This window comes from Atractosteus spatula, chromosome 11 (assembly GCF_055471065.1).
Source record: "Atractosteus spatula isolate fAtrSpa1 chromosome 11, fAtrSpa1.hap1, whole genome shotgun sequence".
NCBI lineage: Eukaryota > Metazoa > Chordata > Actinopteri > Semionotiformes > Lepisosteidae > Atractosteus > Atractosteus spatula.
In genome coordinates this window covers 47,596,313-47,618,077 of record NC_142716.1, presented here as the reverse complement: position 1 = coordinate 47,618,077, position 21,765 = coordinate 47,596,313, and the positions used below count along the sequence as shown (strand labels likewise).

The window sequence follows — 21,765 nt, the reverse complement described above, 5'->3', positions numbered from 1 at the left end:
TTTCTCCTCTTCTTTTCAATACATCAATACCTCGGTAACCGACTGCAGAAAGCGGATGTCTTGAACAAAGCAAGAGGACTGGGAGAAGTACAGTATCCTACCCTGAAAGCTCTAGACCACAAGAATTGGCAAACACTGATTAAATGCAGGCACTGTACTCACAATTGCCATCGGGAAAATGTACATTGTCAAAATGATCCTATATTGGATGTTCAGAAATACAGGGCATATTCCAAGAGAAAAATAACCTACAGTATGCAGCATGGGATCCTTATTGCCAAACACAGCTCCAATCAACACATCCCAACTGTAAAACAGATTATAATGCTTGACATCCCCTACACGACCTACAGCACTTAACGGCATCGCGCATTTTCACTGCCACTCCAATCCCAAGGCATTCAAGAGCCGAGACTGGAGTACAGCATAGCAAGGAGCAACATCTTTCCATCCATCAGTTTCTCCAGAGCCACAAAGAACAGCCGGGCATACTACATCCCATTAAAAATCAGAAATCAAAGAAGCTGTCCACAGCATTTCTCTCCTCAAGAAAAAAAGGCACTTCTTCTGTTGAAAACATGATCGGCGGCAGAAATAATTTCACAATTAAACAAGGAGAAGAAAAAAGAACTGACAGACACAAAAGCCCAGCTAGCTGAAGAGTGTAAGCCTGCGTTTCTTTTTTTTAAGAAAAGAAAGATGTTAAGTGGAGAGACCCGGCATAACGTGTGTGGAGGTATGAGTGGGGAGCTGTATCAGGACGCGTTGGCTGTAGAGGAACAATCAGTGGGCAGTTCCACACAGAAAAGCAGAAAGAAAGACGAAGGGAGTCTTCTTGTGGTGGCTCAGCATGCAAGTTCAGGCTTCATATCAACAGTTAATATCTCTGACCTCTTTTGTGAGGTATTCCGCTTACTGAGCGAAAATAAAGAGGGGTTACTTTCAGCAACGTATTTCAAAGGCTTTCATGACACCCAACCAGCTGCTCAGTTAGGGATCACTGAAAACTTAACAACAGACCAACCCTGGTTAGAAACGCACACAAAAAAAAACACAATTAAAGTGTACAGATACAAATGAATTTAAAATGCAATTTCTTCCCAACGAGAAGGGGAAAAACTCATTTTCCTTTTGTCTTAAAACACAGCTGAAAAGAAAGATACCGCAAACTCAATTAATGACTGATATTTTAATCACTCATCACCCTGTGCTCTGTTTGCCAGAGAGCTTTCCAGCCTTCCTGTTCAGTAAACCTGTCCGCACACCTCAGCCCCCCCCTCACCCCCCGTGGCCTGGTGTTCAACACCCCACTGCAGGAAAAGCGCTCTATTGTTTGAGCTTGCCTATGAAGTGAGCCCCATGCCTGCCAAGCACAATGGGGCTCATTGTGCTCTTCCCCTGCTGTCTGAGGAGGCTCCACTATCCCCGTGAAACACTCCCCTCTCCCGGCCGAGCCACACCCCCTCGCCCCCCACAGACAATAGGACCAGCTGACACAGCTACACGGGGCGCAGAATCGTAATCGTTACAACGAGAGCCTGCATTCGGAAACTAGACTGGGGGGGCCGTCGAGCCAAAAAGTTTGGCGGGGGAGACGTCACTCAGGGTGACTGACGGCTCGTTCAGCATGCTAGTGTCCTCCAGGCTCCGGGACAAGGTATCCGGGCTGTCGACGTGCTGATGGGGGCCCAGTCGCCCTGCCAGTTATTCACAGTCTCATCACAGCGAGCCTACAGTCCTGCTTCCCCCAAACGTTCATGTGACCCTGGACTAGAACCCTGCCTCTTCCAGGCATTTACAGCAAGTCTGTCTGGATGCATTCCACTGAAGGCCAGGCTTCAGAGCTGAATAAATTGCACCCATGTGTCATGTAAAAGGCCCCCCCATGCATCCAAAAATCTTGAATTTCATTAACTCTGTGCAAGCTAACATTTTCCTGTTAGTGTGCACAAATAAAACGGTTTGCTTTGCTTCTGTTCTAAGAGTTTAAAAAAATTCCAGATCTATTGAATTAACACTTCAATAACAGCATGTGCAGTTTCATAAAAAAGTCTATGCAGTCTCTAACATGTACAATCAGCATTCCAAATATTTAGCTGCAATGCTATCACCACAATTTTCCTTTATCTTCAGCCAGTAAAAAGGATCCAAAAATAGTATTCCGAGTGAAAACGCTACACCCACTTAGCAGAAAGAAATATCAAAGATAACAAAATGACTTTTGAATTTAGATAAAATATCTACCAGCAAGTACCATGTGGTACAGCTAATAAACGCAATGCAAAGTGAAGTGCTATAGTACGTCTCATCATCAAAGAAACCGGTATTAAACTGCAGGATTGGCTCCACTGCTCTCATTTTCTTGCTTTGTAATGGAATGGGCGAATGAGAATCTCAGTGATTACACTGAAGAGATCATCACACTGCTCAGAAGATAAATTACAGAAATTTATCTGCACACAGAGGACCAATTCAAAACTTCATCCATCATCTAAGCAGGGCCTAAAGAATGACACCACCAGGAATCCTGCACAGTGCTCTGCAGAATGAACAGACAGCTCCGGTCGCTTCTTTAAAACAGACTCATCTATCCTTCTCCTCAGCACTCAGCGGTTCTGTCTGACATTGCTTGCTATTTCCACGCAGGCAAAAGCAAACCGCACCCACAAACCCGAATCTAAATGAAAACTTTCCCTCCTGGTGGAATTCTACACACAGCTTTCACTCCAGCGCCAGCCAGGAGCAGACACGGTGCTCGCAGTCGACCGCAAATCAAGATAACCGACAACAGCGAAACGTTTTCGATTTTTTAATTGACAACTTTCACTAAGCGCTGACATTAAAAAATATTTCCTTCTTGTCAAAAATTGTCATTTTTCATTACTTTTGCTACCATGCCACCAAAAAATCGATAGAGTGAGGTACAGGCTGGCATTAAAGGGACTATGTTTAAAGAGGGAGAATGAAAACAAACATGTGAGAAAAACTGGTCGCTGGTGTTTAATAAGTGGCACTGTATAAGCCAAGTCACACTGGAACAGCATCACTTAAAGGAACTGGTCTCACTCGTTTCTCACAGACTCAAAGGCCGGGTCCATCTCTGTCTGGAGTGTGGATGAAAAGGTTCCTGCAGCAACAAAACTTGTTTCTTCCGCGTAAGAGGCTGCTTTCAGAAGGAAAAATATTTATACAGGTGAGGACACACATTTCAGACTGCCCTAGTTTTGACACGTAGGTTAACTGCTTCTCGAACAGGCGGAGATATAGGTCCTAGGCTGAACCAAACTACATATAGGAACAAAACTGAAAAGTTTATAGCATAAGACACTAGGGAACCAACACTGATCATCTGCCCTGTTATAAAGCAGCACTTCTTCATGATGTGAGGAGAACACAGAGCAAACACAAAGGAAAGATTATTTACTGCTAGGCTCAATTTCTTTCCATTACACTGTGGGGTTACGTGCTTGCGGTTGTAGATGCATTTGTTTTTTCTCAAGATACCGGGCGATTATCTTCTTTCACATCTCTTCTATCATGGCTGTTCTTTCTAATGATGAAAGACTCTGGCAGGTACGGAGTGCAGGCAAAGGCAACCGTTGCATACGAAAGGTGAAGATTAAAAAGACCTTTGGGATTTAAGTAAGAACTGGACAGCCTGGAATGGGGGTGGGGGGGGGAGATGCAGCAGGGAATTTCTCTTTGCCTTTAGCTCTTTCCGGAGGGAGTGAAAAGAAAAGTTGCTTCTGCAAATAATGGAAAAATGTTCCATTTCTTTATTTGTGGCAAGATCACGGCAGCCAGATCTTGAGTTTCTGCAGCGTCCAATCAAAACAAGGCCAGTGAGCACTCAAGGGCACGGAGGTCTACTGGTTTTTATTATCCAGTGTTACTCAACAGGGCTCAGCTGAATAACATTAAGTGCTACAGCAGCATATAGCTAAACCTGTAAGGCCAGATGACCCACGAGGGGTCTTAACAAAACGGCTCTTAAGACGCCATCAGCTCACTCGGCAGCAATACTTCAACGTGAGCCGGGGGAACATACGTTGTTCGTTTGTTTTTTGGAGGTCAGCCGTCTCCCAGCCACTGGAGTGAAAAAAAAAAAGAAAGTTTGCCCCCAAAACTATTTAAAAACACAGCAGCCCGGGCTGACGGTACAACGCAGGAGCCCAGACGCAACCCGCTCGCCGGTGGGGGGGGGGCAGAAGGCAAGAAGAGCAGAGGAACAGGGCAGGAAATGCAGACGGGCGAACGTGAGCCGGGGGGGGGGGGGAACAGACGGCTGTTCAGGAAGAGCTCTTTCCATCTCCAGCCACCAGACACGGGTACGTGCTCCTGCGCGCCTCAGACAGAAGAGAGATGTAGAGGGAGGGGGGAGAAAGAGAAACCGCTCGACGCTCCGGGCGGAAGGCCAAGAATGTCGGCGCTGCAAGACAGAGGTGCGCGTTCCCACAGAGCCCTCCGGCTAGCGCCAGCCGCACGGACTGCAAGAGACCTGCGGCCGGCCACGGCCATGGCCTCTCTCTCTCTCTCCCGCCTGCCGCGACTCTCGCATGAGGAAGTCGCAGCTTTCCAAGCTTTCCCGAAGGGGACTTAATCCGGCAATCCCGTGACCCGGCGCTTGAACCCGGAACATCCGAGGAAAGACCAAACAGATCAAGAAAGCTTAAAAAGAGACAGATGTCGCTGCAAACGGAGGGGGGAGATGTAGAAATCCTGCATTACGGTCTCTAATTTGATGGCTCAGAAATCCTTAACTCCCTTTTCTGTGTGATGTGGTTCGTTCTGGCAGATGTAAAACAACCAAACTGTACCCCCTCTGCTCTAACAATGATTTTACCACCTCATGGCAAACTAATTTTTTTCAAATACTTCACTTTGAAAGTCTCAATAGTTCTAAAAACAGAACTTATGACTCATTTCTAAATCACCCAGCTAAGATTTTCATTTCCTCCAAGTGTAGCCCATGTATTCATTAGCCTGCAAAAACAAAACACTTTCACATACAGGTAGCAGATGTCTTTAACTTGGGTACAGTCATATCTGCACTACAGGATTTCTGTAGAGTTAAGAAAGATGCCAAAAATAAATAAGAAATTAGCAAACAATAAGGACTTCTGGAAGGGAAATGGAATGTTACTGTACTAGCATGTCTATAAAATCAATTTCCGTTGTGAAGAAAGTGTGAGGGTTTGACTATGTAGCCTCAAAATCACCCATCTGGTGACAAGTTTTCTTTATTTGGAAAATGAGGTACAACTATCACGTAATGCCAGCTGCTTAGTAAGAACTGTATAAAACAAGTCAGTGCAAGAAAGGGAAATTACTCAATGAAAGGACAGATTTAAATGAGATTATATATAACCACAGAAACTGCCTTTACCACGGGGGAAAAGCGCCACACTTAAAACACGACTGACCAAGAATCAGGTTTCTGAGTGGCAAAGGTTTATCTCTTGGACCAAAACGCGGTGTTCTTACTGCACAACCCAGTCCAGCGACATCCAAAGAGGTGCTAAACTACTGCACTGCATCCCCCACACACATCCCTCGAACCCAGAGACACTCCAGCCTAGAGTTTTCCTGCTCGCTCTAAAGGTAGAGCCCACAATATGCAATCTTTTTGTTTGTTTTTTTTTTTAATTTGGTTTCCGGTTTTCAATTACTTTCTCACACCTGGCAAGTGCAAAGTATTTTCGTATCCCGGCTCAAGGCTACAAGCCCTGGAACCGAGGGTGAGGAAAATGAGGAAGAGCGGACGGAGCCAGCCGCGGCCTCTCCCATGTCCAGGACGCTCGGCATCGCAGACATACGCTCCCGACTGGCGGCGGGACAGCAGGCACGCAGGTATCCAGGAACGTCGCCGCGTCGCTGGGGGCCCAAGACAGCCAAGCTAACTCCCCCCAACCCGGTCATCAGCACCGCTCAGTGCACACAGGTGAGGATGCCTAGATCACAAGAGCTCAACCTGCACAAGCTCCTTTACCAGTTCAGCCAACCACAAGCCTCCGCGATCTCCACAGTTTAGGAATTAGACAAAAGGATTAAGGACAAGAAAGTCTGAATGGGGGGGTTGGGGCTACCACACCTCAATGAGTCCTCAAAAACCATGACTTCCTTTAGCCTCACTGCCCTCCAACACTTGAGAATCCAAAGATCTGCAAACAGAGGTCCTTGCAAAAGACACATCCCAATCCCGGGACTGAGCCCAGGAGCAACACTGGGGTTAATAGCACAAGGCACCCACTACTCACACAAAAACAAGCTCGCCTCCCATCCTAGAAGCACCCATACAGTAAACTGCTTCAAATCTCTAGCAATTAACAGAAGCAAAAGGACTTCTCAAGGGACTGCAAGGGGAAAAGCCGAGCAGAGTTGGAATGCTCACGAAGGCAGAAAACCCATTTTGTAGTTAAGTCTCACCCCCTTACCAACAGACAGAGGCATGTGTCCCACTGCTCTGTTTAGGTACCTGAAAGGAAATCATTGTGATCCGTGATAAAGTCACATTCCAGGGCAGACTGGAGAGATTTCAGGGTATTTACAACAGCTTTTGCATTCCTAAAACAAGCGCATCTTACCACCAATAAACTCTTTGAAAATGTATGACCATTTCATACAACTACAAATGAGGCAGATTTTTAGAAAAGTGTTTCAATTTTCAAATAAAGGCTTCACCTTTCCGCGACAGCCTTCATCCGATGTACTACAATATGTACACGTCTGACTTCATTATTTATCTTTCTAATAGTTCTTTTCTACAGGATTACCTCTGGATAGGTTTGTGCATCTTTAAATGTCATATAAAGAAATCTCATATTGTTGTACCAATGTGAACAGAAGCACACACCTGCCAATCTACTTACCAAATCCAGAAGCCTTGACTCGCTTTTTAAAAGTTAAAAATGCCATAGAAAAAAACTTAAAGCCTTCGATTTATAAATCTCAGCATAGGAAATTCATTTACTTCATCTGCTAACCCACTTGACAACAGTGAACAGTATCAAAACTATAGTTTCATCTTCTTCCATTCTAGACTAAAAGAGTTGCTTACATATTCATCAAATATTCCAGCACAGTCCCTGCATGAAACACAGATCATTATTTCACTTAAATGGATTTGTTCACTAATAAGAAATGCATGCATGAATTACACAAACAAATGCAGAAATAAAAGCATTCTGAGATAACAATATCAAAGAAAAATATTAAATATGATAAAACAGGCTCTAATTACAATGATTGTAAAAGAAGATGTCTATAAGCCATATGTAAAGCAGGCTTTAAACACAGGGAGGTGTCAATCAAAACAGCTGACAGCACTGATGCCTGTCAAGAGATAAAGCAGAGCAAATAAGAAAAGAGAGGTTTCTCTTTTAAAGCCAGAACAAAGCCTTTGAAAAAATGCTGAGTGACTGGAACGGTTTAGTGTCGGGTAAAGCACTGGAAAAGCATTCATCTCGCCATGTGCGTGCCTAGATTTGAAAAATGCAGGAGAAAAAAAAACTCTCCGAAGATGTTCAAAACCATGTGCAACCAGTGCTATTTATAATGCACACGACTGAAGGAAGCCCACCCCTGCTGCTATTTAAACCGATTATTATTTTTTGCACCACACTGAGCTAGACACAGACTGCAGGATGAGCACACACAAGTGCAGCAGGAAAGTGAAAGTGTCCCTTGAACCCTCCAGACAGAACAGGGAGGGCATGCTAGAACAATATCACAGGAACACAGTCATATGAAAAACTTTGTAGAGAGAAAGAATCAGTGCAGCTTCCCAGGGTTCAACAAACACATAAACCACAGTTTTGCCTGCCTCGGTGTCCGTGTGTGTGTAGAGGGGGTGGAGAATGACTCCTGGAAAAAAAGGACACTGAGACTCATTTTGTAAACCATCATGTATAACGCTAAAGGGAAAAAAATGACTTTTTTTCTTACTTAAATGTGAAAATTCTCAATAATAGTAACACATTCAGCAGGTGAAATACCATCACCCAAATTAACTTTGCAAAATTCAAACTAGAGTGAGATACGCTCTTTAAAGACGCCCCTGCAGCCAGCTCCTGCTTAAAGATAGTCTTTCACTAAGCGTCCAGCCTGCGACATGCTGGAGAAACTGAAAAACCAGACGGCTGTCATATTCGGACAAAGCCAGGATCCAGCAGATGGAGGGTTGCACATTGTAGGGAGGAAATGGAAACCCTAATGGCTTCACACCATTCTGATGCAAAGAAATCCAATCGTGGTCCAAAAGGGGTCAGTGTGTCAGCAGAATTGCTGGGCGTCTATAAAGCAGCAGCACCTGAAGAGCTGGGAGGAGCTGTAAAATCGGTCCAGTTCAGCCAGAAACCAGCTGGTTTAGCTCATTAAGAGGCGAGTCGGAATGTGAAGCTGCAGACACACCGACTCTCCAGGACTGGACACCCCTGATCTAGACCAACCAGAAACAAATACATGGAATCAAGCGAAAAAATGTTTCTGCAGTTAACTAGCTTGGAATAGTACCAACAAATCAGGTAACAATAAGAGCCGAAAATGAAAAAGAACAATAGACTGGCTGAAACCACCCTAACATCAACCCACTATGGAGAAGAAACTCTGATGGTTCACCTTTCCAAAATATCGAACGCTGTGCTTCTTTTCTAAAGAAAGCAATCACTCCACATTTAAACCAAGAACAGAGCATGGTTTCCGTATTTCACTTTAAGAAATCCGTTTAGTTTCCAGGGTCTGCACAGTCTGGAGTTCAACATTACATCACTAGAAAGTTAGGAAGTTATGGAAGGTAAGTCATCTGGCAGCTTCTTTTGAGGTTTTACTTGGGAGTGTCCCCATTATCTCACCATTCCAAATAAGAGCCTCATGTAAAGTAAGAATAATGTAAGGGAGGGCCCCCACCCAAACACTAAGTTTCCCAAACCCTCCCCAACAACCAGGAGTGTTATCTGTGTGTCTGCGTCTCACATGGCAGCACCAAACCCAACGAACCTACTGAGAAACCGTCTCCCCCTACTGCTACTGTTTTCTAGACCTGCCCCTTCCAGGTCACTTATCATCCGCTTCACACTCCTGGAGAAACTCGCTCACTGGGTACATCCCGAAACAATCAATTCCTCCATTGGACCCAGGTGAGAGATTTAATGATCAAGCCAGATCTCACTCTAACCAGCTGTCCAAATAGGTGCCCTGTGTTGTCCAGGCCCATAATAACGCAGGCAACATTTTCCTCAGTCAGAGTACTGAGGAAACAGTAAAAATTGTACTTTTTTCCTGTACAATCCCCACTGTGGGATTTTTTTTTGTCTATTTTCAGAAGCACCGATAAAACTCAAAGTTAAGCTGTTCTCAAAGTATGAACTTGATGCCCTGTTCTTCCCCTTAATAACCTGTGATCCTTTCAACACGGAAATGTGTTCAAGTGCTTTATCTTCCAGAGACAAAACACACAAAGACAGACGAACACCCTGTTACTACGAACAACCCGGCCTGCTACAGCCTTTCCTTTACCCCTCCACATGCCTTTCTGCGTCCTTGGATGTTTTGTCTGCCTGGTTACACATGGGTCAGAGTGGCTCCAACACCTGGATTCCACTCAGCCTTGGCTCTCCACAAATCAAATTAGTCTGCATGGCTAAATGTGTCCACTGTGTGAAAAGACAAAGGGCGTACAGCTGTCACCTGATATTTGTGTGCAGGGACGCCTAGGGAGTCTGAAACCATGAGGCAAACACAACCTGTTCTTAAAACAGCATTTCAGAGAAATGGCACTGGGATATAGGAGGCAAGAGATGAATACACTGTTAAGCACAATGCCGGGCTCTGGGAATAAAACCACAAACCATTTGATGGAATCAACTTTACCGTATCACAAAAGTTGATGTTCATCGACAGTATTATTGGGTTAGGAATTTACTTAAAAATTCAAACAGTACTCCTTTTCATTTGATTTAGACTCCATCATCCATTACAGTCAGGGTTACGTGCTCGGTTTTCAGAAAGGGAGTGAATTCAAACGCCATGTCTGCTCCCATTTTCATAGATATTAATATCCTAATAACCATGCCATATAGTATAATTAAGCATTTCACAATGAGAAATATCCAAAGATTGTACCTTACAAGCACATGGCAAGAGATTTTTGTATTGATCTGGTCCCATCTCCTAATGAGTTCTAAAACAGCCAAATAAGGTGACAGGTCTTTTTAAACACCATCACTCCCAAAGACTATAGCAGGCATGAGTGTGATCGTCCGAACTCTCTCCTCTCTTGCTTCTCAGCCACAGTTAAGATGGCTGAGGAACCACAACAGGTGAAAGCTCCACTGATGCGGACAGTTGAGTCAACACAACGCCAAAAAAACGAAAACACAAAGGGAAATCTGTTAAGGCCGATGGTGCCCCGATACCAAAAAACTCCGTCTGTATCGCCTAAAGGAACAGATTACCAAGGCAAGCTGTGGAGGCAGAGAAACCGGCATCTTTCTGAATGAAGTCTGATGCTGTGGTAGCACCACTCAAACTGGGACAGAAGGAAAGACCTGTTCTTCCAAACAAATATTACAGACGTCATTCTAAAACCACACAACACTGAACATGGGAAGACCAGAAACAAAATTACAGATTGCTGGGACTGGTCTGATTCCTACCATCAAAGTGAAAGACTAGAGATTGTTTAAACATCCTTGACACAGCACTGGCATTGCATTTTCTTAGTATGATTGCATTTGACTGGTATTTAAATTGTACCATTATTGCTCCTCCAAGCTGTATATTACACATGTATTCATTTTGTGCTGCTCTTGATATCACTGCACTGAACTGTACTGTGTTTGAATATTACCATCATACGGCTGCACTGATCTGCACTGTATTTTTTTTTCACCAATTTGAATCACCCAGGCAAAGGGCACCTGGTAAACAAACAATGAAAGGTCACCACCGTTACACAGCTCTGGACTCACAAACGTGCTAAAATTAATCTTTCGCACAGCGTGCTCAAATCACACACACAGTATCTGTAGGATATCAGGTCTTACCTGAAACAGTCTGTGGCACCACCAATGTCATAGTTCTCTTTATTATTTAACAAGAGCGTTTAATTATTTCTGGAGACTAACTTACTTGACAAGAACGATTCTAAAATCTTTTGGGAACATAACCTCGGCCAAGGAGCTCCGATGTTGGAACACTTCTTAAAAACCTAAGTAAGGCGTTGCAGTATTTTTTTATGTTGAATCCATTTCCACTCCCTCATTCCAACGAGAACTCGTAGCTTAGTCACCCACTCTTAAAACATATTTAGCCGTTGCTGTGCTTTTCTGTTTACTAGTCCAGGCTATGATGGGTGTTAAAATAATTCAGTGTCAAAGCATTCAAACCGACTCATTCATCTCAAAGCTGCCCTTTAAAGGGCGATGCGTCGGTTAGACCAAAGGCAGAAAAACCAACAAAACAATTAAAAAAAGATTTTCAAAGATTGCGAGACCAAATCTACCGCCAAAAGAAGAGTCTAAATTTATGGATCAGCTGGTGGATTAGGACTCTGTGCCCAGCCAAGCTCTCTCTTGCAAAACGTAACACTCAGGCTATCTGCTGTCATCACTGACTATTTAGAAGAGAAGCCAGCTTGCAGAAATGTCTTGAACCACATAAAAATTAATGGTGGCTTTGCGAAGAAGCAGATCCCTCATTAAGGGCTTTCTCCAGAAACTAAAGATGAGATCTTCTCTAGGTATGGATGACCTAACGGGGTAGTAATTAAAGCATCACGTGCCCGTTCATTTTTAGCCTCAGTACAACTCCCTCCTTTCGCAGGCTTCAGCACTGACAGAGGCCACTGACCTATTGGAATAAGTGAGGCTCTGACAGCTGTTTTCCTCAGAAGAAGCCTTTGCAAGCTTGATTAGGGACTGTAACACATTAACCAACCCTAAGGCCTTCAGGTTGACATATGTGTCACAGTCTAAGCCACTAAGCCTATCTTGATAGATTTTATCGCCCCTGCCTTTTGTGGGATGGGGGAAAGACTGCAAGGACAGATGTAAAAAGGACAAAAGTATGTAGGTCATTAACCAGGGACAAAATGGATGTAGAGGAGTGTTTATGGACATACATTAAGAACAGCCATTCAACCAAGGCTGCACTCGATCTGTGTGGAATGGGATAGTAATGCAACTAATAATAATAATTAATAATTCCTTACACTTATATAGCGCTTCTCTGGACACTCCACTCAAAGTGTTTTACAGGTAACGGGGATCCCCTCCACCAGCACCAGTGTGCAGCCCCACCTGGATGATGCGCTGGCAGCCATAGTGCGCCAGTACGCCCCCCACACACCAGCTCTCAGCGGAGAGGAGAGCAGAGCAGAGTGATGAAGCCAACTGTTCCACAAAGATCCACATTGGGGGCGGGGAGTTTTCACCAAAAAACTCAGATTTAATTTAACAATGTAGGCCTAGAGAGAAGGAAAAAAAAGGGCTTCCTACATAAATCTGTGTGAAATCTGGAATCACCTCCATCTGCTTTGCACCCAGTCCGTGCAACTTTAATTCAAATCAGCACTGTTCCACTCGCAACACTTAAACTAAAAAAAGATTAATTAAGAAAGCTAAAATACACATACTCTCATATTTCCCTCATCTGCTAACAGGTCCATGGGCCTTGCCTTGTTATTGAGCCAGTACCTTTCACACAGTGCCTATTTCCAGGCTAGACCCACCCCCTCTCCTTGTGCATTATCTTCCCGATAGGACACCCAGAGCCCCAGAGAACATTTCCAATGTTAAATGAGCTAAAAGGAAGCAGGGTCAGCTGTACGTCCGACTACACAGTGGAAAGGTTTTCAGAGCCCCAGCTAAAAGCTTGGGAGAGTGAGGAAAGCCCTGCAATTATGAGGGAGTTCAAAGCATCACAGAGCCAAATTAAGGGCCTCCTACTGCAACAAAAAAAAACCCTTAACCTTCAGGTCAGCCAGCAGCTCCACGAAGCCTCCCCTTTCGTGCAATATGCAGTATGTGTCAGGTCAAGCCCTCACCTCCTGCTGGTGAGCACATGCACATACCAATAATACTATTAATATTCAAAGACCCTGCGTTTCTGACGATGGGGCACTGTGCTGCTGTACTGTAACCCCAAAGCGCCGGACAGCCCACAACAAACCTGGGACTCGGCCACACTGAGCGTTTTTAAAACTAGCCTGAACACCTTTATGTTGTCAGAAACGATTCTTTCTCCTGCGAAGATCTTCTGCACCTGCTTTGTTTGCTAATTCTCTATTCTTTTACCGTGCTTCGTGCTTTTCCATGCATTGCAAAAATCTTTGAGGTGACTGCTGTGCAAAGGCGCTATATGAAACATATTACTATTTTCTAGTTCGTGACGGCACAATCGGCCTGGGGCAGCTTTTCTTTTCCTCGGGTGACACCTCAACATGCAAACAGAGAGCAGGGCTGTCAGGCTACTGACCTATGGAGCAGAGAAATAAATAACAAGGTATGTATTGCTTCCGAGGGATCGCCTGTGCATCCGACACAGAGGACAAGCCGCGTTGATAAACACAGTAATCGCCTTATCTGTCCAGCCACAAGCCTTTAGATACTAGCACTCATCTCCCCCCCCCCAGACTGCCTGAATCTTGATCGAAAGCCGCCGGATTGAACCTTACTGGATTAGATCCGACATGTTTGGTTTCCTACGCGTACGGCTAAACTCGCTGCTGCCATAGCTGCCAACCAGCCTCAGCAAAAAAGCAAAAAAAAAATAGAGAAAAGTCGAACGCGTTCAAGTACCAAACCACTGTTTTATTTTCTCCTAAACGTTAAAAAAACACGTTTTTTCCCCCCCTCATACCAGACGTTATGACCCGATTTTTTTTTCCTCCTTCCTGTAGCTAAATATACTATCTGGTGTGTGAAGGTCACCATCTAGCACAGGGTTTACATACACCCTTTGAGACGGCTTTTTAACTCCTCACAGGCGAGCGCGGTCTGCAAACGCCCCGGCCGGCGTGTCGATATCGATCCGATCGGAAGCGATAATCAGGGCGGTATCGCCGCCAGCCCCGTCCTTGACCGGCGCACCCGGCATGTGAAGGATGGAGGGAGAGGGGAGGGCAGATAAAGAGGTGTGTGTGTCTGGGGGGGGGGGGGGGGGGGTAGATTTCGCTTTAAATTTATCCCCATCTCCCCCCACCACCACCTCTCATGTCAAAATGGAGCCGGTTCGACAGCCGTCCGCTCCCCTAAGTGACTTTCAAGACGCGACCCCGCCCCCCCCCCGGCTATGAACCAATAATAATTATTTGTATTATCAATGTATTAATTACTAACAGGAATGATAACAGGCAGCCGTTTGCAGGCAGGTTTGGGTTTTGACCATCAAAACCCCCGGTCCAGCGCGGCACCGAGACCCAACTTCAGCTCCGGCAGCCGAACCGGGTCGTTACATGCCGTGGACTGGACTGGACCGGACCGGGGCAACCCGGGACCTCAGGCTGTTGGCCACACGGTACCGGACCGGGTTCGGGTGCTCGTGGAAGCGACACCGGGGGCACGTTTCAAATTTAAACCGTCCCAGTCCCCCCCCGTTTTAACCGCTGTGTCGAACCCACGCGTGGTGCTGGTGGGTGAGTGGGGGGCACACGACACGCAAGGTGGTCTTTCTGTTAAAGGAAGTCGTGTCTCCTGCGTTCAGTCTCCATAAAGTTTCAATTTATGGGGGGGGGAGTGTTTACCTCACCCGGCCGGGGAGCAGAAACACTCCGGCTCTCCGAGGGAGAGAGAGAAAAACCCATACCTAACCCCGCCTCCTCCAACATAAAAACGTAAAAATCTTTTCCCTCACCAGCAAAAAAAAATAAATAAATAAAAAGAACTATTTAAAAAAATGATATCTAGCTTACCTGGTGTGTAAACCCTTCGTTTAGGTCAGGTAGCTTCAGATGCGTAATCGTTGCATGAAAAGGTAAAGAATGCAGAGAAAAAAAAATCTTTTTTTTCCCGTTTCTTGAAAAGTACCCGTAATTTTGACAGATCGCGAATTCGGTCGTTGCAGTTTAACACTGAATGTGATGTCCCCTCTCTTCAAGCTGCCCTAGAGTGAGAAGAAGCGAAAAAAACAGCAGTAAAATGTGTCTGATCCAAAGCTGGGCTGTTTTTTTTTTATTCAAATTCCAAATTCCAGAGAGGAAAAAAGGGGGAATACAGACCGCCCGTGCAAATCTCTACAATAAGATTCCCAACAATTATCTTGTAAAGCAAGACGACATGCTGTAGTTACACGGCAGAATGGAAAACGCAGTTTTTAAGCTGTTTTTCTCCTCTAATGAATGCACATCGAAAAACCCATGTAACGAGACTTTAAAGTGCAAAAAAAAAAGGAAATGTTTGTTTTTAATATATAAAAAACTGCGCACAGACACACGCAGAATTTATATCCAACGGAGAAAATTCTTGAGAAGTCCAATTCTCGGAGCGGAAAGTCTCTGACAGATCCCCATGAAAACAGGAAAAAAAAAACCCAACATTAACTATAATTATATAATAATAAAGCATTCAGTGAGATCTCCTTAATGGTGTTCCAGCAGCCATTTTGTAGTAACTGACAACTGCAGCTCGCTTCTGAGCCGAACTCAAACAGGAAGTGGCCCCCATGCCCCAGCTGCTGGTCATGTGACCTCGGCCAACAAACAAACCAGCCTCTCTAAAAAAAGACTGGCTCCGCCCCGCCGTCGCCTTGACAACCGGAGCCCGGCAGCCCGCCCCCCCTCCCTCCTCCTCCTCCTCCTCCTCCTCATCCCCCGCTGCAGAATTGAGCGTCGTCAGGCGCAGAGCTGTTTAGCTGACCCGCTCGGGTAGACGAGCGCTGCTGCTGCGTTAATCTGATGGACAGACAAGACGGTGTCGTGGGGGGGTTTCACCCTCCCTTTTCCTTCCGTGGGGAGCCTTTTCTTTTAGAGATTCCAACCCCAGTTTAGGACCACTCATTGCATATCAGCCACAGCAACAAAAACTTTGCAATTGCAATTTGAATGCTTAAAAAGGCCCGGATACGTAGCCGTATGGTTGAGTTCAAAGCTGCTGTCGGGGCAGACCCGCTGGTTGTGCGAGTGCTGTGGGTTTTACACTCTTCCAGATCTGAGTCGGATGTTTCTCTTTGTTTCTGGCGGTACTGTTATTTCCCAAATCTCGCTCAGAGTGTGCTCTAGAGACCCCCTCTCCCAACTCCAGGAGTAACATTAAAAAGACGTGTATGCACCGTTGTCGGGGACAGCGAGATAGACAGGTCGCCTTCCGCAGACCCGAGTCGCAGGAAACACCATCTAAGTGACTCAACACAGGAAAATGCGCGTCCATGGTTTCCCAGTCTAAACTAAACGGGGCATGGCTTTTCTGCAACTACACTGTGGTTCCCTGTGATCGCCAAGAGGGGGTGCACTTCCGTAGAGTCCACAAAAAAACCTTCGAGAGCATCGCCAAGTACCAGAGCCGTCCTCTCGGCGTTTTGCATTTCGTTTTAAGTCGGATTTAAGCAATTAGTCTAATGCTCCATGCACTCCACGCCGGCCCCCCTCGCCACCCTACTTCAAATAGAAGATCTTAAAACCGAAGTGATCAGTCGAGTTCACCGTCTCGTCTGGTGTTTTTAAACTACCGGTCCGAATTTCCATGAGCTGTTTTTCATCAAGGGGCGAAGCATTATTTTTTTTAATTATTGTGTCTATTTTAAATGTAAATACTAGTGGGTTTTAATCCATGCCTTTGAGAGTATATAAAACAACCGAGGTCTACCATGTATGATTTTCTGAACAGATTGCCTGGATTACAGGACGAAGTAAATTCCCACATTGCATTGTCATTTTACACTTTAGAAACCTGTTTCATCATCGCTGCTTTCCATGATATAGTTCTTGGTTTCAGTTTTCAGCTCAGTTGTTCAAGGTGAAAGGCTGCTCCATTCTCAGTAACTTCTGCAGGTCCCGATCCTTCCTGGACCACCCCAATACACAGGCCCCATTCATTCGGAGCTGTCCTTTCTCATGGAGATGAGGCTGAACTCTGGAAGCAGGTCAGTGCTGCAATAAGGACTAGAGTTACAGCTGACCACTAAAAGCACTTTCAATAGCCCTCAGACATGACCTCCAAGTGTGGGCTTTTTTAGTTCAGGGAGGGGACAGAGGTAACACCTGATCAGAAACACATCATAAGCATTTGGTCACCTCAAGATTAATCAGAGAAGCACTTCAGTGTCACTGTGTGTATAGAGCTGTGCACATGTTATCGCATTGTGTCTGTCATAGTTGTAGGGATCAAAATATTACAAGTGCACAAAAAATAACAATGCACGCTGCAAAAACTTTGCTCTTGGTTCATAAATGTTCTTTTTAAGATGGATATTTAATAAAATATTATTCGGAGATCTTTTGCATACCTCTCTATTAGTTTTAGTCTCTGTTAACAGACTCTGTTGAGATTCAAATCATGCTTTCACTTTTCCTCCATTTTTTATTTTTTTTACAATTCAGCAAACAGCCCTTACATGAGTTTGCGGTTTGAACCTAACTTTCAATTTTACCTACAAGAGCAACGGCAATCTTCACATGCAAATTAACAAGGACACTTCATTAATCATGATCTCCTGAAAACCGGTACACTACTGCCAGTAAATATCACAGGTGGCAGTGATGCAGTACACCACAAAATAGAAAACAAAATGAAACAAGGAGAAACCTTAGGGGATTCTAACAGTGCTCTTCCAATCTTAATTGACCGGTCTTACAGATCTACCTCCTTTATTACTGTTTGGCTGAAACAGCGGCCCAGACCCTTGGATGTACATGAAGAGAAAGAGGGCAGTCTGAGCAGAAGCTCCGTCATGCAGGCTGCAGCACAGCTTTCCTCTCTGGGCTGCATTCCAGCTCCGGAGGAACAACCAAATATCAGGGAAGGATTGCAACAGTGCGGAGACTACACGAATGCTGTGCGGGCTAGGGAGAGAGAAAGGGAGGGGGGTGTAATTTAACGTGACACTGCCAGCGCCAGACAGCATCTGTAGCGGCACTTTACTTCCAGCATTCCAGGAGAGATGAAAAAAAAAAAAGCACCTTCTAGAATCTTGATCGAGGCGGTGCCACATCCCCCAGCATCGGGAGTAGGTCTGGAGAACAAAGAATGCAATAAAAAGGCATTGAGCATCCTCACCCCGCGTGCTCCCTCCAAAACACATCGAGCTCCTGTCTTTGAAGTGCCTCAGATGTTTCTTTGACTTTGCCAATTTTGTTAATTGCTTTCACATTTAAGCCGCTGGTGATGGAGCACAGGCAGTGGAAAGGTCTGGCTGACATTCTGATAAAAGAGGGAGCACAGACACGAACACACATCATCCACCATTGGCAACCGCTCAGTCATTCCCACTCTCGCTGGGGTTTCTTCTCCCTCTTGCCATTCGTTTCAGTCGAGAATTTAAATCGTGCCCAGTCACACATGATGATCTGATTTCACTCCTCTGGGGTTTGGCTCCAGGAATTCGCAGAATCTCTCTTGCCCGTGCAGGTGCAGTCTGTGTCTTCTGCTGCTCCGGCTCTGGGCTTCCACAGAAACCCACATATAACAGCCTGCCGGCAGATTTTAATTTCGGAAAAATTATAATTAATTCATGCATTTGGCCGTGAACTTCATCCCAGGTCTTTCACATTGTTAAAGGGCAGCATAACCAAAGGTGTGCAAAAGTTATAAAAGGAGTAAAGAGTGTTTAAATTACTAGGACTCACAAAACAAAGCACTGTTACAGTAACCACTGCGCCTGCGGGGTCAAACTGATGTTATACTTTCAAAATCCATTTTTCGCAATTTCTCAACAAAATAAAAAAGTCAGAAAGGACACATCGGGACATCTATCACTGTAAGTAACCTAGAGGTGTTCCTGCCAAAATATAATTTGCAGTTTAATTAATAATGTGTTCACAAAATCCAGTAGAGGTATTTATTTTACACCCTACCCTGCTGATGTGAGAAGCACTGCACTCACTCTGCTTTCCTTACAGGCTATAGAAATATACTGTAAGAAGATCTCCACAATAGCATCATTATTTCTACTAGTACAACTCAAGACCTTGCTTTTCCTCTTTCCTAGTGACAGCCCCCTCACTTGAATCTGCTAGAATATATAAGATGCAGCGACCAATTAAAAAAGAGTTAGCAATGGCTCAGAATTGGACCTCACTAAAATGAGATGTGTCTGCCTGAAGTTATCACCTACCAAGGATATTGCTCATCAGTAGCCACACCTGACACTCTAGAGAAATGAATGGGAGTCCTTTGGAAACACAGGATGAAAACATAACACTTGTTTGTATTATTTTCAGCATGCAATTACGTCACCTTTTATGCTGGAGAATATTATTATTATTATCAATTTCCCTACGGGATTAATAAAGTATTATCTATCTATCTATTACATTACACAAACTTAATTTCCCCCTGTTAATTACTGATGGCAATTAGAAGCCCAGTAGCTCAGCGGCCAACGCAGTAAGAGAAAGCATGAGGGCTGTCAGACTCTGCTACCCGTTTGTTTTTCAGTGAATTAAGAAAAGGTCAGCAGTGAAAATGATAGGCTGATAGCTGGAAGTTTTGATGAGTGTGAAAACGCCCATCCCTCAATCTTTGACTTTGTGCTTGATCACCGGTTGGTTAACATCCCCTGATCGGAGTAAGCACGGAGCATTGCATCCACATTCTGAAAGATAGTTTGCCGGTGTGTTTTGGGGATTTTCAAGCAGTTGGATGGTAAAGACGGTGATCCATGTAATGGCACACATGGGAACAAGGGGAGACGTCAGATAATACAGTGTTGCCGATAAACAACACGAGAGCAGGCGTTGGGTCAGGATTGGTCTGCTCGGCTCCAGTAGAAGATGATGGGAGGATTGTGATGGATGGGAGCAGGGACTGACATGAGCGTGATCAAGATCAGAGAGCAGTCACCGTTTGTCAAATGCAGACTGAGATTAGGTGGCATTGGGGGGTGTTTTTCAACGGGGCGTTGTAAAGATTAGGATTAAGCATTGTTGAGGTGCCTGATAAAGCAATGTGGACCAGCCACAGCTTGCTAATATATTGGACCTTGCTCCCACAGTGGCTCAGGGCAGTTTACACAGGAAAAGTCAAATAATATCACGGTCAGGAGCTAGCAAAGCAACACAGGCCATTACTGAGTAAGCGGGTCATAAGTAGCACAGAGTAATGGGACCGTGCCTCTCAGCTGCCTTGATTTCCCAGGAGAGTGGGACTGAAGCAAGGGTCTGGGAGTGCAGTGAGACGGAGCTGGGGGAGTGCGCTGGGGCTGAGGGAGGGACGGACTCGGATTAAAGACAGTGATCAGGAATATATATCCTTCACCGGCTCGACCTGAAATGCAGGTTAAAGACATATACGTGTGAAGCTTTAACTTAAACCACTTTGCATAAAGAAAGAAATAATGCATTTTTAAAAGTAAAATTCATTGCCTTCCTATAGAGACCAGCCTCCTGCGCAACCAGACATCTCTCCACACACACACACACAAGCGCACATGCCTACACACACACACACATTCCTATGAAATATTAGGACCGTGTTGATCTTCTAATGTCTTGGGAGCTGACTGGTTAATCAGATTTATTACACACTTAAACGTAATTCATTGTCTTTATGAATCTAAATTAATAATTAACCGCCAGTAAGGACTTTCAGAGAACCGCATCGTATAGAACCGTCTGGGTATTTGTTTCAGCTGCAGTGCCCTGTACTGAAAAGGCACATGCCAATCACACCTCTGATACTCTATTTGAGAAATTCTACAGCAGTGAAGTTACCGCCCAAATCTACAACACCGGAGAGCATCCGTCAGAGTGTAGCACACACTCAGATTAGAGGATGGTGTGAGCAGTATGTGTGAATGCTGATATACGCTCTGCATAAGCAGGGCAACCATGCTCAACACAAGCCACTCCCAGTTCATTGCATCTTGCTCCGCTTCAATACACCCAGTACTCAAGCTGCTCCTGGTCAATATCAATTAAGGTAACTGAGGGGCTGGCAGTCACGCACGAAGCTCTGGAGTGGAGTGCAAGTGTCCCAGATTGAGAAACCATTGATACAGACATACTGGCCAAAATATTAGGACCCCCCCCCCCCATCTATCTATAGCAGAATATGTGTGGTTGGCTTTTGAAGCACCAAACACATGTGCATGGCCACCCCTCAGCCAGAACACTCCCGCGACCTCAATCCAACTGGTGGAAATGGTGCAACCTGCAGAATAATTCCCATATGCCTTCTCCCTTCTCCGTCTCTCCAGCTGAAGACGACCCTGCCCTGAGACGGAAAAGAAATGGACTACAAGTATTTCGAAATCTGGAATACGTGCTGTAGTCCTGCTCGGGCTATTTCTGCCAGTCAAAGAGGTCCACCGTGTTCTTCCACAGAGGATCCCATCATGATGGCGCTTGCGTGAGAGAAGAACTTTCTAAAGGACAGAGGCTCCCAATGTTGGTACACCTCACCCCACTGTCTAATGGTTCCTATTCCAGTTGTGCATTCAGTTGCTTAATTGAACCCTTAATTGAGCATATAATTTGATTAATTGGACCTTTTTCATTAACATCTCCAAGAGGCTGAAAATGTGAAGTCAACGCCAACATGTAAAAAGGTCTAAATCTGCCAGCTAATCAGTATTCTTCACTTTTCAGTGTTCCTCCTCAGTATAGCACCAAGTACC

At 45.0% G+C, this 21,765-nt stretch overlaps 1 protein-coding gene across 4 annotated transcripts in view; it reads right to left on the bottom strand.

The window, feature by feature from the left end:
* Nucleotides 1-15,628, bottom strand: part of tnrc6c1 (trinucleotide repeat containing adaptor 6C1) — a 63,344-nt gene extending 47,716 nt beyond the window's left edge. For all 4 annotated transcript variants that reach the window (XM_088926912.1, XM_088926914.1, XM_088926916.1 and 1 more), the window contains exon 1: nucleotides 14,909-15,628. The gene's annotated coding sequence lies outside the window, so the exon portion shown is untranslated. The remainder of the gene's footprint in view (nucleotides 1-14,908) is intronic.
* Between the last annotated feature and the right edge of the window lie 6,137 nt (nucleotides 15,629-21,765).